Below are 14065 nucleotides of genomic sequence, written 5' to 3'. Positions count from 1 at the left end.
ATAATATAGTCTGATTTGGGTTATATTTGGGCTGACTATTGACTTTAACGTTCCTTGAGATTACTTTGGTTGTGGCTTGATGCTATATTTTGAATGATAATAAATGGATGAACTGAATTGTTTCTCTGTTCCTTTGTATGCACTTTGTATGCACATGAATTCTACTGGAGGTAAGTTTAACATAGTTAATTATTGCACAGCTTCTTCTTTAAAGGGACAAGATGCGGGCTAGTTAGCTTATCAAAAATTTAACCCACATAACCTATCAGCCAAAATAACAACTGGAATGTACAAAATATGGTAATAGCTGCAGATTCTCACCATTGTAACAGATAAATGGGTTGGTCTGACTACAATCAATACCATGATATTTGCCGTACTTCTTCATGTACCCACAGCACTGATCTCCATTATCTGACGGTTTGCCTATGCAGTTCATCTCATTTTCATGAAATTGTACACCTGGCAGAGACCACTGCCACTTCATATTTTCTTTGTCTGGTGAATCGATTTTGAACAGTCCGATCCAGGCATCGCTTTGACTCTTTGCAGAGTCACGGAGTCTTCCCATGTCGTTCCTGTTATATACTGTGGCCAGGTCTGAGTACTTCTCTCTGCAGAACGTCTGGGCTTCATTCCAGGTCTTATTCTCACTTATATAGTGGTACACATAGTTTTGACATGTGAAGAAGGAGATGGGACCTAAAAGCAGGGAAAAGGCTGCAGTAATGAGGCTGTAAAACACGTGGATACAATCAAACATTTCACATCATATAACTTAGAATAAATTTGTCACCTGATACACCTTTTTTTTAGCTTTGAGTGACATTAAAGGTTATAGTACATTTTAAAACACTGCAAATAAGGCAGCAAGCATGGAAAATTCCTCCTTTGTGCCCATCAGATTCCCTGATTGGGGAAATAAAATAAAAAAGCAAATGAAAATTTAGAGTGTAAAAAGATAGAGACAGAAAGGGGCAACTGAAGGTTAGACACAAAAAGACAAGCTCTTATTATTTTTCTTTGTCTTTGTCCAAAAGCATTAATTGTGCCATAGAGGTAGCACAGAGGGCCACTCACCCATCAGAATGAGCAGAAACAGAGTCCACTGCATTGTTGCTCTGCCGAATGATACAGAGTGATACTGTGTGCTGTGACCAAAAAGCAATCATTTTTAAAAGTCAAAGTAAACACATTGCAACAACTAATTGCAACTAAAGGAAGGGGAGAAAATTAGGCACCTAATAACAAAGGGCCCAAAGACATATTGTAAAACAGAATACTTGTTCATCTCTTGAGGCAGGTGCCTTTTTTTTATACTGAAGTTATTTTCTGTTTAGAGGCTTAAACAAAAACTGTTAAAGCGAAAAGTAGTAAAACCTACATGTAATAAAACGTAATAACAAGTGTTTAGATTCTTCTCTTATTTCAGTTAAACTTTGAAATGCAAGTTTCACTAAGTTCAAAATGTAATGATCGAATGATCAATTCAGTCCCTTTATGCTTCTTTTTCCTTTAACATTGACTTCCATGATTATTTGTTCAAATTCATGGCCTCGATAGAATTAGAAAAAAAAACAACAACCAAAAAATGTAATAATTTCATTGAATCAAAACTTTACAAACTGCTTCATGACAGTGTAGGATCACAAAAGAATATTGATATATATGATCCTGACCTGGTTGTTATGTATGTATTTGATGTACTACACAAGACAGCGAATAGTTAGAAAAACTAACACAAACATTAAGTTATAAACACATATTCATTATGAATAATGCCATTTGAACTTACTTGCTGTCCTCAGGTTTGCTCTTCAGCTCACTCTCTGTTGTTTCTTCCCATCAAGTCCGTGCTGTCGAGATATATTCTGCTCACAGTAAAGTTTGAATTTTAATATGGAAATATCAAGGTTTCAGATCGCCTGCAAACATGTTCAGTCATTTTCATAAATGAGTCCTCGTTGTTTGGAGTTGTTTGTTCTTATCTTTGCACAATCAAATGTTGTGCCGAAAAAGAGGAAGCCTGAGCTCTTCCTATGAAAACAGCTGGGTTAAACACACTTTCTCTGTTACTCCCTGCAGTTCAGTGTCAATACTGGTTCGAGAATGTAAATGAAAGGCACAGGTTCCAGGTTCCAGCCTGGCTTTAGTTAATGCAGCTGACTCAAAGTTTAGGAATGTTGAATTTTGACATGTTCACTATGCTCTAAACTTTGAATCGTCCTTACGAAAAGTCTATGAGGACATCCTGGAACCTGGACCCTAACCTGGATTTTGTAACAGGAGTTGAAGATTTGTTTGTTGTCTCAAATTGTTTGCTGGAGTCTTTCTCTCAAAGTTTACAGAGTAAATGCTGCTTCAGTAAGAAGGCAAATAAACTTACACTTATCGATGGGTATTCCGTCCAAAATGTGGCATCAGAAGTCTGGGGGATGAGAGGATGGAGGCCAGTGAGGTAGACAGCCACTTCCGGCCCATTCACCGCAATCTGTCAATCACACGTTTGCCATGAAAAAATATCACTGTGTTTGTTTTGGCGAGAAACAGAAACGGTACAAAAGCTTTGAAAGGTTTCTCTCTTTTTTTGAGCTTTGTATATGAAATCAAAAGGACGGGCAGAGAATTTGGACATAAAAACAAATTTACAAAATAGATCTGGTAACAAAATGGTAACAAAGTGACAAATGTGGATTCTAAAAGATTATATGATGGATAATATTTATTTTCCTCTATTTGGTATATAATTGGAATAAAACAATCGATTTAACATAATGTAATTTAAATGACTGTTGTTGTTTTTTGATTGCCACTCTATGCTCTGAGTAACATGCATTACCCTTCTCATACCGTATATTCCATAAAAAGGGAAGTTGGTGGTTGTGACTGCCTGATGACTGAGTTGTCTGGAAATGCCAGTTTCATCGTTTGATCGCGTTAAAGAATAAAAGGATGTTTAGTAATCTCCTTATGTGTTAAAAATGTTAATATAGTGGAGCAACCTACACTAACCACAAAGGAAGTAGAGATGGACTCATCAGACAGAGTCGGCAAAAAGTGTCTGAGCCAATGCTGATGTTAAACTTCCTTTTTTTCACATGGTGGAATCTTCCTTTAAACTATTTTTTTTATTCCCATACACCATGTGGTAGAGTAAAAGTGTGTTATCTCATTTGTCTGTGTTGTGTCCTAGATGCTGTTCTGACTACTGAGCCAAATGGGTCGCCTCTTTTTTAATGGAGAGTCTGTTACCTTCATATGCGACATGAGGGATGGAGAATTTGCTGACTGGGAATACAAGATCAATAAGAATGGTCGAGAATTTATTAGCTACCATTCAAATCTATGCTACCCAATAAACGATTTCAGCATATATCACAGTGTAAAATAGCAGTGCTGTGGTCGTCGGTTGAGCTCACGTGTTACAAAGTGCAGCGATTCCACCTCTTTGAAAGTATTCAAGGAAGGTTTATTGTCATACTAGCGCACATGTACATGTTTATGGTATGAAATTAGGACTCAGGTCCCAGGTTAAGAAGCCTAATGAATAAGTGTATAACACAAGTGAAAAAAAATACATAAACAGCAAGAGCAAAAATATAAACAGTTAAGTACACATGTGAGAGATTGCACCTATGAGAATGAATGAAATATGGCACATTTGGTGGATAAAGGGATTTTTAGTGCAGATAAAGAGAAAGAGAGCCTTGAGTTCAGCAGTCTGGCAGCTTCAGCGAAGAAGCTGTTTTTGAGCCTGGTGGTGTTGCTCTGAATGTTCCTCAGTCGCCTGTCTGAGGGGAGGGGCTGAAACAGTCTGTGTGTCGGATGGATGGAGTCCTGTGGATGGAGAGGACGCTCTCTACAGCACAGTGGTAGAAGCTCCTTAGATCTGAGGTCATTGGGTATATGCACACCCAGGTACCTGAAGCTGGAGAGCACCTCCACAGCTGCTCCTCCGATGTGCAGAGCAGGGAGAGGACGCTTGTCCCTTCTGAAATCCATCATCGCCTTGGTCTTCTTTACATTGATGCAGAAGTTGTTTTCTCTGCACCACTGCACCAGGTGTTCCACCTCCTCTCTGTATTTGGACTCATCATTGTTCGTGATGCGTCACACTACTGCTGTGTCATCCGCAAACTTCCCTATATGACAGCTTTGATTGTCTCGCCGAGCAGTCATCCTCAGCACAAGGATAGATTACAGTACAAATAAAATAAATGAATAAATAAAAGATTCCTTTAATTGGTAGATTAAAATGTTTTTTTCTTTGTATTTAGAACTGAATTTGAAAAAGGTTGTTAACAATAATTCTTTAAACTCTTTGCTCTGTGTCTGAAATGTGCAAATAGGAAAAAAAGTACATTTGCATTTCATTTTCATGTGAGGGAAGAGAACATTAGACCAATGTCATTCCAATACCTGCTTCAACTCCATTGCTTGCTTGTAATGTTGTCTCTTTAGTTTAGAGTGACTGGCTGAAATAGGAGCATACTTTCAGGTACTTTCTAACTCAGTACGTTCATGTTCATATCCAGCCATAGTGCCATAAGTCATTAATGTGCTGTTTTTACCATATCTGTTGAGGTAGATCTTTTTCCTCCACTCTTTTGTTTTAAAACTTAACTGGAAAGTTTGTTGAATAAATTAGCAATGGAAATGAAGATTTCAGTCTCAAAATGTAAGATCTCACCCTGCTTAACAAGAAGGGGTTCAGTGGTCAAACTGTTACAAATTCTTAGAATATGGAATGCAACTTTACTGAGTCACTGAGGCAACAATCAATTAAATTTGATCAAATCAACTGGGATTTTGGATAATGCATTAGATGCACAAACAGAAGAAATTGACTAAACACAAACATTTACAACACAAAAATACCTCGACAGATAGTCTGACAAAACATTAGGAAAAAACAAACAAAAAAAAAAGAGTTAAATTAATAGAAAAAGTTAAGGGGGAAATAAATGAATACAGAAAAAGTCAATTAGGACAAAGTTAAAAAAGGGTGAAGCGAAATGAAATGGAGGAAAAAGAGAGTAAGAAATATGTCTAAATTATTAAATGTTAATCAATGTTGTTATTGTTACTGAATTTTCTAGTGTTATTTCCTATTAAAATAAAACATATTACATAAGAATGATTAGATAACTTGTTATCATTATTATCAAAAGCACTATAATTGTTGCTTCTATCGTGGACTTCCCTTCACACTCCTACCTGTCACACTCTTCCTTTGATGACCTATTTATTCTTGGCTGGCAATGTAGAGTAAAGGTGCACAAGCTCTCAATCACTCACTCACATACATGTATAGCAGATTAATAAAATACATCAAGTCCTATACTTAATGTTATGCTTGTCTTTTAAGACCTTGTTATGTCCTGTATCGTCTTACATGGTCTTTTATTGTCCTAGCCCTCTAAAATCTCATATTTTGCAATGCAAAAATCAAACACAAACAAACAAGCAAAAAGAAAAAGGGAATACGCTTGAATGAAAGAGGTTGCAGATGAACACTGTCCACTAGAATTCAGATAAGTTGTTTTGTGATGACTGTGAAAGCTTCAACCGATAATATTTGCTTAAGATTAATTTGCTCAATGCATTAAGTGATGGTAGTTGTCTTATTTGATACGGACTAATTTACGTTGTGTGAAACCAAGCCCACTTTTCCATCAGACAGAACAACCACGCCAGCAGAGGGCAGTGTGACACTGAAGTGTGCAGTCCAGAATCCTGCTGGCTAAAGGTGGAGTTGGCATGATCATTTCCTCTGATTTGGTTCTTATTCTTGGGGGTAAATCAGGAATTGCTTTGCATGAATCATAATTCCAAGTTGTTTGTAATCAGTTCAGAATGGGGGCGAGGTTTGGTCTTCTTTAGAATGAGATGATTTGGGTCTTTTGATTGGTCAAATTCCTTAAGAATTTCTGGAGGGGGCTGGTAGTAGAAGCAACAGCTGGATGCAAATATATTACCATGAAGTATTGTTAGCCCCCTAGCTGTATTTTCACTCAGTGCACCCATGATGTTTGCTCTAAAGATCCTCAGACACATTTCATCTAATCTATGCTTGGAAAGGGATGATAATGTAAGATATTAGTTTTTGTCATGTCATGTTTTGAGTTTTGTTTTTTTGTCATTTCTTGTTTTAGGTTTATTTCTAGCCATGTTTTTTTTCCTTTCCACATCATTAGGTTCAGTCAAGTCACCCGTCGGTGTTTCACAGCTGCACCCCATCTCCAATCACCTCCCCACAGTATTTAGTTTCCAGGTTCTCCTCAGTTCAGTGCGAAATCATCACGTCTTGCCTCAATTTTTATGTCTTCAGATTTTGCTTTATTTGTTCCACAGTCTAGATTTGTCATCCGGCTCAGTCGTGCTTTTTGTTCTTTAATTTAATAAATCAAGTTTTCCTTTTGAAATTCTGCATCTGCCTCTCTCCACCACGTCACGCACAACCCCCTTCAACCAGTTGTGTCACAGGGTGTGAGTCAAAACAAGGAAAAGGACTCAATAGCAAGATTAAAAAATTTAATAAGATTTGTCTTATAGCCAGAGGTAACGTGGAATCTGGGGTCAGAGGACCGGAGAGCACAGGATGGTGCTGGAGACAAAATGGCAGGCGTGGAAAGAGAGAGGTTAGCGTGTGTGCCAAACAGATAGTATCCAGATACTGAAGGAGCAGGAACAGCCTTACTGTGAGCTGCTGGAAATAGGCCGACAGGGGAGGCAGAATCCAACTGGCTAGAGGTGTGTAACAGGAGAGACGGCGGGTGAGCAGGCTGGCTGGAAGTGGACATGGAGGTGAGTGTGATGAATGTAAGTAGCAGGTAGATAGATGCGACCAGGTAAGCCGACAGGATCTCAGAGGAATGAGGGAAGAAAGGTAAGAGTCTGGGAAAGGTTACTCTTTACAGGAAAAGATCAAATGGCCTGATTACCACAGGAAATGGCAAAACGACCTGGTGAAGACTGGTGCTCCTTAAGTCTGGGTCTCAATGACTGTAGATGAAGCACAGGTGTGCCAGCAGGCAGCAACCAGACTCTGCCCTGATAACCAAGGAAACCTGCTCACCTCGCCTGAAACTCAGAAACACACCTCCAAACCAATCAGATCATGACGGGTTGTGACAGTTTATAATCTGTAACTTTGACTCTAATATATATTCAAACTGAAACCATTTGGACATTTTGAAAAATAAAAGGTGATGCAGTTCTCTTGGGATCTTTTAGATATCTTTTTCTTCTTTTAGTTTAATTAAGCCAATAACAGTGAATTATCTGATTCAAACAAGCTAATCGACTGTAGAAAGAGTGTCCCACTGTCATGGTTTACGTTCAGGATTAATATACCATTTCCTACAATCTTGGTTCTCATTAGCCATGTTTATACTATTGGACCCCTGCTGGTGAGCTATCTTTGAGCCAGCTTGTTCTTGATGCTTGGGGTGCTTGAATCTCATAATCTAGAGAAAGACAGAGCCGCTCAAATGTCAAAATTCTGAGATAGTTGGATGTAAACGTACGTCATAATGATCCTACCACACAGCCAAAGTGGAAAGTGCTGCTGAATAAAATGCAACGCAGTTGTCGGCTTATATATTACAGCTTATATTTTTTGCTTCTGACACACAGTTTGGTTGTAACAAATCAGCTGTTTAGAAAGCAAAGTAAATTAGCAGCGGAATAAATCAAATAAAAGAAGAAAAGATTTAATCTGAATCTGCTGGCAGAGCTTTGTTTTGGAAGGTGAGGATTGAGGGCCGACTACATCAGTCATTGCTAAACTCGTCTCCTCAGACGACCCGTATGGTGCATAGCGGCCAAAAGAAGAAGGCAAAACGGTGACCTGATGAACCTTTTTGTTTTTAAGCACCAGAGCTACTCACTCTGAGGCGTTAGCTCACCTCTGGCTCAAGGATGTTTGATTTGCAAACAGGCCGTGGCAGCAAGTTCTTTAAGTCATCAAAATGCTGTTAGTATCGGTGTGCACTTTCTGACCTGCTCTTGGTCCAATAGTTTAAATGTGTCCATAAAAGTTCTGACCCCATTGCTACATCTATCTTCTATACAGTCTGCATGTATTTATGCCTCCTATGCTGCTTTTGTTGCCTCCCTACCCCATGTTGTGCTTGTGCTCTGGCTACCATGTCTGTGGTCACTGTCAGCAGCAACGAGCGGGTGAGCATACCACATCTTACCTGTATGTAGCCGAGAAAATTGCTGCCAGGACAACAGAAGAGCCAAATGCTGCAGGGCTTTTGATGAATATTAGACACTGAAAATATTTTCAGATGCAGTCGAAAATAGAAGGTAGAAAGTAAAAACATGAACATCCAGACCAAGCTTGCTACAATCTGTATGTGCATGAAATATATTGAGTTGCTAAGTGCTCGAAAGTGATGTATTTATATCTACTGAAAATAAGTTACCTCATCATTTCAGACTTAACTGCTTAGAACAGAGGAAATGCAGCCTGTGGTTCATGACATACGATTGTGGCATCTAACAAAGCAGCTAGAAGGAATGTAGACAAAAATAATATTTTGTTAGGCCCCGCTATACTGGAAAAAGGTTTACATTGAAATCCATCAAGTAGCGCTATAAGAATATTTCAAGTTATTACTTACAGTATGTACATAAATTCAGTTTTAATCCACCTTGCATATGGTGTCTGATAATTCTCTCACTATTGTGTGTATTTGTGAGATTCCATGCTGAATGATACTGTCAGATTGTCAATCTGTTATTTTAGCAGCGAGGGCTAATCAGTATCTGCGGCAGATGGACAGGAAGTGTCAAAGTGCAGTGGTCTGAGCCTGAACCAGAAGTAAGCAGTAGAGTAAAGGTAACTGCTGTTTTCACACAGTTCTGATTGTCTGCAGATGCTGCAGTTTCAGATTCTCTGATACAAAGAGGAAATATGAAACAGAAGAAAAGTGAGATATCATCAGGTGTGAGTGTGAGGATGGGGCACACTTTATTCTTTGTGCTGGGGTTACTTTCCACTCTCTATCTGAGTGGTGTAGTTCAAGAAAACTCTTTGCATTCTTTAGAATTAGGGTATTCGCTTCATAAAAGCAGGGGGAGGGGGTAACTGCATCCACAGCTAGAGTCTTCTCGAGTGTTCTTGGCAATTGGTTGAAGGTGTGAAAGTGAATTTTACCATAAGAGGAGCTAAAATGTCATTATGTTTTGGGTGAAGCCGGACCTGATTGTTGCTGCATGGCCTTGGAAGGGTCAGTCTTGAGTCATATGGTAGTAGGAGGTTTACTAGCCCCAGCATTTCTGAACTTTCCTTATTGACATCATACGTGGAAGATAACACCTAGAGACAGACGTGTTGTTTCGCACGTACCTTAGGGTATAAATAGGACCTGTTTCTTTTTTTGTCCAAGGTCTTACCTCTGATGCATGCGAGCTGTATGACCCCGTGTACCCTGTATTAAAGAATATTCTCCACGAAGGACTCTTGCTTCCAGTCTCATTGATTCCAGCCTCTTGGTCCTGATGACAACAGATCTGTTACCCAGGAAACCCTCCTTACAGTCATTCAACCAAAACTTTTTAATTAGTTCTCTATCTGACTCAGTCAATGTGAAGTCCATTCAAAGGATCATTTGAGCTGTTTCTGTTTATATTTTCATACCACTGAAATCAGTTGATCCAAAGTGACAGAAATTAAAGAAAGCTATAACAACGTAGAATTTCCATTGCACGTCTTTCCCATGGTGGTAATTGTGGTGTGATGGTGGGATGATGACACTGTCTATAAGTATCTGTTCAGCAACAAGTTTTGAAGGTGTGCACAGGAAATGAGGTTGAGTTGAATGACATTAGTCATTTCTTCTTTGCCTCTCAGGGGTCAACTTTACAATAACACTCAAGAGGCCCTTTAAGTTAATGCAAAGTATAACTTAAAGTAAGTGTACAGTGAAGGATCCACCAGCACACCACATTCAAAGCTCTAATGTACGCTCAGATTAACCAGTAAAAACCAAAAAACACAAATGTCTGAGATACAGGGACTTTTCGACACCTTCATGATGTAGTCATGACGTGAAAGAAATTCTAAGCAGATTTTACTGACTTCCTGTCATAATAGACATTCTCAGTTTAGGTGACTTGGACAGAAACGGGAAACATGAAAACAAAATGATTTGATATGAAGTGATTACAGTCATTACTTAATGTTTGGTCGGAAATGTTTGTCTAGTTCTGCTCAATCTTTGTCATCTTTTTTATTTTTATTTCAATCATTTTTATTTTGTTTAGAGTTTTTTTTTAATCATCAAGAGTTCATCTTAATTTGCTGTAACTGGACAGGAAGTGACAAAGTGTTCTGTGGATGAAATCTATTGCAGATGTGTGGTAGGTGTGAAAAAGAAAAAAAAAAGAGAGGAAATACTATAGAAAAAAAAATCTGGCATCTGATTGACGTTCTGTGAGTCTGCTCAGATGCTGCAGTTTCAGCCTGTATGCTGTTACAAAGTGGAACTATTCAGACATAGCAGAGTGACACATTATCAGGGCTGGATGTGAGGATGGGTCTGAAGTTGCTTTTGCTGGGGCTTCTGTGTAAGTACATCTCTTTCTCTGTTAGAACAGTGCAGATGAAGTCAATTACTTGCAGTCAGATCAGAATGTTGTGGGTTCATTTGACAACAAGATTTGCACAATACTGAGATGACTCCCAATCTATAATACTTATTTTTTTCAGTGCTACATTTCTCTATTTAAAAACAGCTCCTACTTTTTCTATCTAATTCTGCATTCTACAGTGATGCTTCCTTCCTCATTTCTAACTTCGTTGTCAGTTTGCGATACTGTTGATTCATGAACAATTGCTGCCATCATCTCTGTGTTCTCAATGTTTTTTTCAGTGATTCAGTGTCTTTAAGTTTGATATCTAATGAAGTGTCAATCCTCCTTTTAGTGTTCAGTTCACTCCTTCACTCTGGACATGCTCAAGGTAACTGAAAAACTTTCTCTTTGCTGCTTCTTTTACTCGCTCATTTACCATCATCTTCATCACGCTGACCTGCATCTTCTTTTTGTGTCTTTACTTTGTTGTGTTGCTACAACAATGATGTTACAAGTTGATTAGTGCTCAAACAGTTTTAGTTAATGAAGTCACATCTTTACCAGGAAGAGATGAATGCATGTCATCATGAACATGGTAGTGATACACTGGTGAGTCTGATGTGACCAGCAGGTGGAGAAAGTCAATAATTCTGGACATTCCGTGTTGTTTTTTCTACTAATGTCACAATACTGGTGATATCTATGGTGTTATAGTGGGAAGGGGGGGAATCATAGTGGTTTGACCTAATGTAGTTCCTCTTTCTTTTCTGAAGTATTACCAGTAGTCTGACTACAACTTGGTATCAGGTATGAGAAATATTCGTTGCTGTAGATTCTAGTTTTTAAGCTTGTCGCTGGAGTGCAGTTGTTTGTGTGGATTTGCTCCAAATCAGTGTTATTCCCGTCTAAAAAAAAAAAAAAAAAGAAAAAAAATCACAGTGTGTCCTCCAATAGCAGCATCTGTCTCATCCATGTAACGGGTGGTGTATGGACCCAATTGCAGTACAAATGAGTCAGAAGACAGTGGTAAGAAGTTCAAGGCTTTACTGAAACTCTGGCAGACAGACAAACGGTTTAGAAACCGGCAAACAGGAATCAGGAGAGGAGAGGCAAAGTTTGGGAGAACCCGAGAACTCCCCATCCTCAGGTTGTGAGGAAGGCGAGTTCGCCGGTGGGTCCACTGCCTCCTCCTCCGACAGGGAGTCCTCCCAATGGTCCGGGGCAGTGGAAGGGCCAGCAGCAGGCGTCCTATGGCGAGGGCCCCTGCCGATGTTGCTGGGGGAGGGCTGGTCCGGATGTTGCTGGTGAAAGACTTGGATGAGACCCCGGTCCAAAATATGTTGAGCAGGAACCCAGGATCTTTCCTCCGGACCGTAGCCCTCCCAGTCGACGAGGTACTGGCAGCCCCTTCCACGTCGGCGAGAGTGAATGATGCGGCGCACTTCATATGCGAGTCCCCCTTCAATGAGACGAGGGGGTGGGGGGGTGTGGAGCAGCAAGCACCAGCGGGCTCTCGTTGACCGGCTTGACCTTGGACACATGGAATGTCGGGTGCACCCGCATAGACCGAGGGAGTTTGAGCCGGACTGCCACAGGATTGATGACCTTCTTGATAGTGAAGGGCCCAACAAACTTGAGAGCCAGCTTGTTGGATTCCACACGCAGAGGAAGTTCACGGGTGGAGAGCCAAACCTTCTGGCCCACCTGGTATTGTGGAGTTTGAGAGCGATGACGGTTGGCTGCTGAGGAGTACCGGTCTGCCGCCTTCAGGAGGGAGGCCATAGCATGGCTCCAGGTCCGACGACAGCGACGGATGAAGGCTTGAACCGGAGGGCAAGAGGCCTCCCCTTCCAGGGCTGGGAAGAGAGGAGGCTGGTAACCGTAGGCACACTGGAAAGGAGACAAACCGGTGGCGGCGCTGGTAAGGGTGTTGTGGGCATATTCCACCCACAACAGATGCTGGGACCAAGAGGATGGGTTCTGTGACACCATACACCGGAGGGCCGTCTCCATTTCTTGGTTCTTCCTCTCAGTCTGGCCATTAGATTGCGGGTGGTACCCAGATGACAAACTGGCTGTGGCTCCCAAGAGGCTGCAGAACTCCCGCCAGAACACTGATGAAAACTGGGGCCCTCTGTCCGAGACCACATCAACAGGAATCCCATGAAGACGTGGTTGAGGAGCAGCTGGGCTGTCTCTTTAGCTGACGGGAGCTTAGGCAAGGACACAAAGTGTGCCATCTTAGAGAAGCGGTCCACAATGGTAAGAATAGCCGTCTTCCCATTCGATGGTGGCAGGCCTGTCACGAAGTCCACTGAAATGTGGGACCAGGGGCGATGTGGCACTGGGAGAGGCTGCAGGAGGCCGGATGGTGCTTGACGCGATGTTTTATTCCGATTGCAGATCTGGCAGGCTTTGACATACTCCCGGGTGTCCTCCTGTAACGTGGCCCACAAGAAACGTTGTAGAAGGACCTCCCGGGTTCTCTGGATCCCAGGATGGCATGTCAACTTAGAACCATGAGCCCACTGGAGTACATCCGACCTCAGAGCTGCAGGCACGAATAAACATCCAGTAGGGCAGGCACTAGGACCAGGCTGACCCTCTGTGGCAGCTCTTACTTTCTCCTCAATTTCCCAAGTCAGGGATGCCACAACACACAGGGACGGAAGGATGGTGTCAGGAGCACTGGTGCCATCATCCCTCTGGAACTGACGTGACAGAGCGTCAGGTTTGACGTTGCGGGAGCCGGGTCTGTAGGAGAGGGTGAAATTGAACCTAGTGAAGAAGAGGGCCCATCGTGCCTGTCGAGAATTGAGTCTCTTTGTGGTTTGAATGTACTCCAGGTTCTTGTGGTCCGTCCACACCAGGAAGGGCTGCTTGGTTCCCTCCAGCCAGTGCCGCCACTCCTCCGGGGCCAGTTTAACAGCAAGGAGTTCCCGGTTACCAATGTCATAATTTCTCTCGGCTGGGGAAAGACGCCAAGAAAAAAAGGCACATGAGTGGATCTTCTGGTCACTGGCTGCTCGCTGGGACAGCACAGCCCCTACACCCATGTCAGATGCCTCCACCTCTACGATGAACTGCCGTTCGGCATCAGGAACTTGGAGGATGGGTGCAGAACTGAAGCAGTCCCTCAGAGTCTGAAAGGCTGTATCTGCAGAATGGGACCATTGGAAGGAAGTCTTGGAGGATGTCAGGGCTGTGAGAGGGGCAGCGATGGAGCTATAGTTCCGGATGAAGCGCCTGTAAAAATTGGCAAAGCCCAGGAACTGCTGCAGCTTCTTACGGGTTTCAGGGACTGGCCAGCACCTAACTGTGTCCACTTTGGCAGGATCCATCTCCAGGTGACCTTGAGTCACAATGTAACCCAGGAATGACACAGTCTGTGAGTGAAACTCACACTTTTCGGCCTTCACGAAAAGGGAGTTCTCGAGCAAGCGTTGGAGGACCGTCTGGACATGGTGGATATGTTATT

General features: G+C 41.6%; 1 long non-coding RNA gene across 1 annotated transcript; it reads right to left on the bottom strand.

The window, feature by feature from the left end:
- Positions 1-510: 510 nt before the first annotated feature.
- LOC140282153 (uncharacterized) lies at positions 511-1844 on the bottom strand. The gene is made up of 3 exons (XR_011909813.1): positions 1796-1844; positions 1081-1121; positions 511-702 (listed from the first exon to the last, which is right to left on the bottom strand). It is a non-coding gene; the product is annotated as an uncharacterized lncRNA (long non-coding RNA).
- Between the last annotated feature and the right edge of the window lie 12221 nt (positions 1845-14065).

The sequence above is a fragment of the Leuresthes tenuis genome, unplaced genomic scaffold (genome assembly GCF_036924035.1).
Source record: "Leuresthes tenuis unplaced genomic scaffold, fLeuTen1.0.hap1 SCAF_22, whole genome shotgun sequence".
Lineage (NCBI taxonomy): Eukaryota > Metazoa > Chordata > Actinopteri > Atheriniformes > Atherinopsidae > Leuresthes > Leuresthes tenuis.
This window is presented reverse-complemented; position numbering and strand designations above follow the sequence as displayed.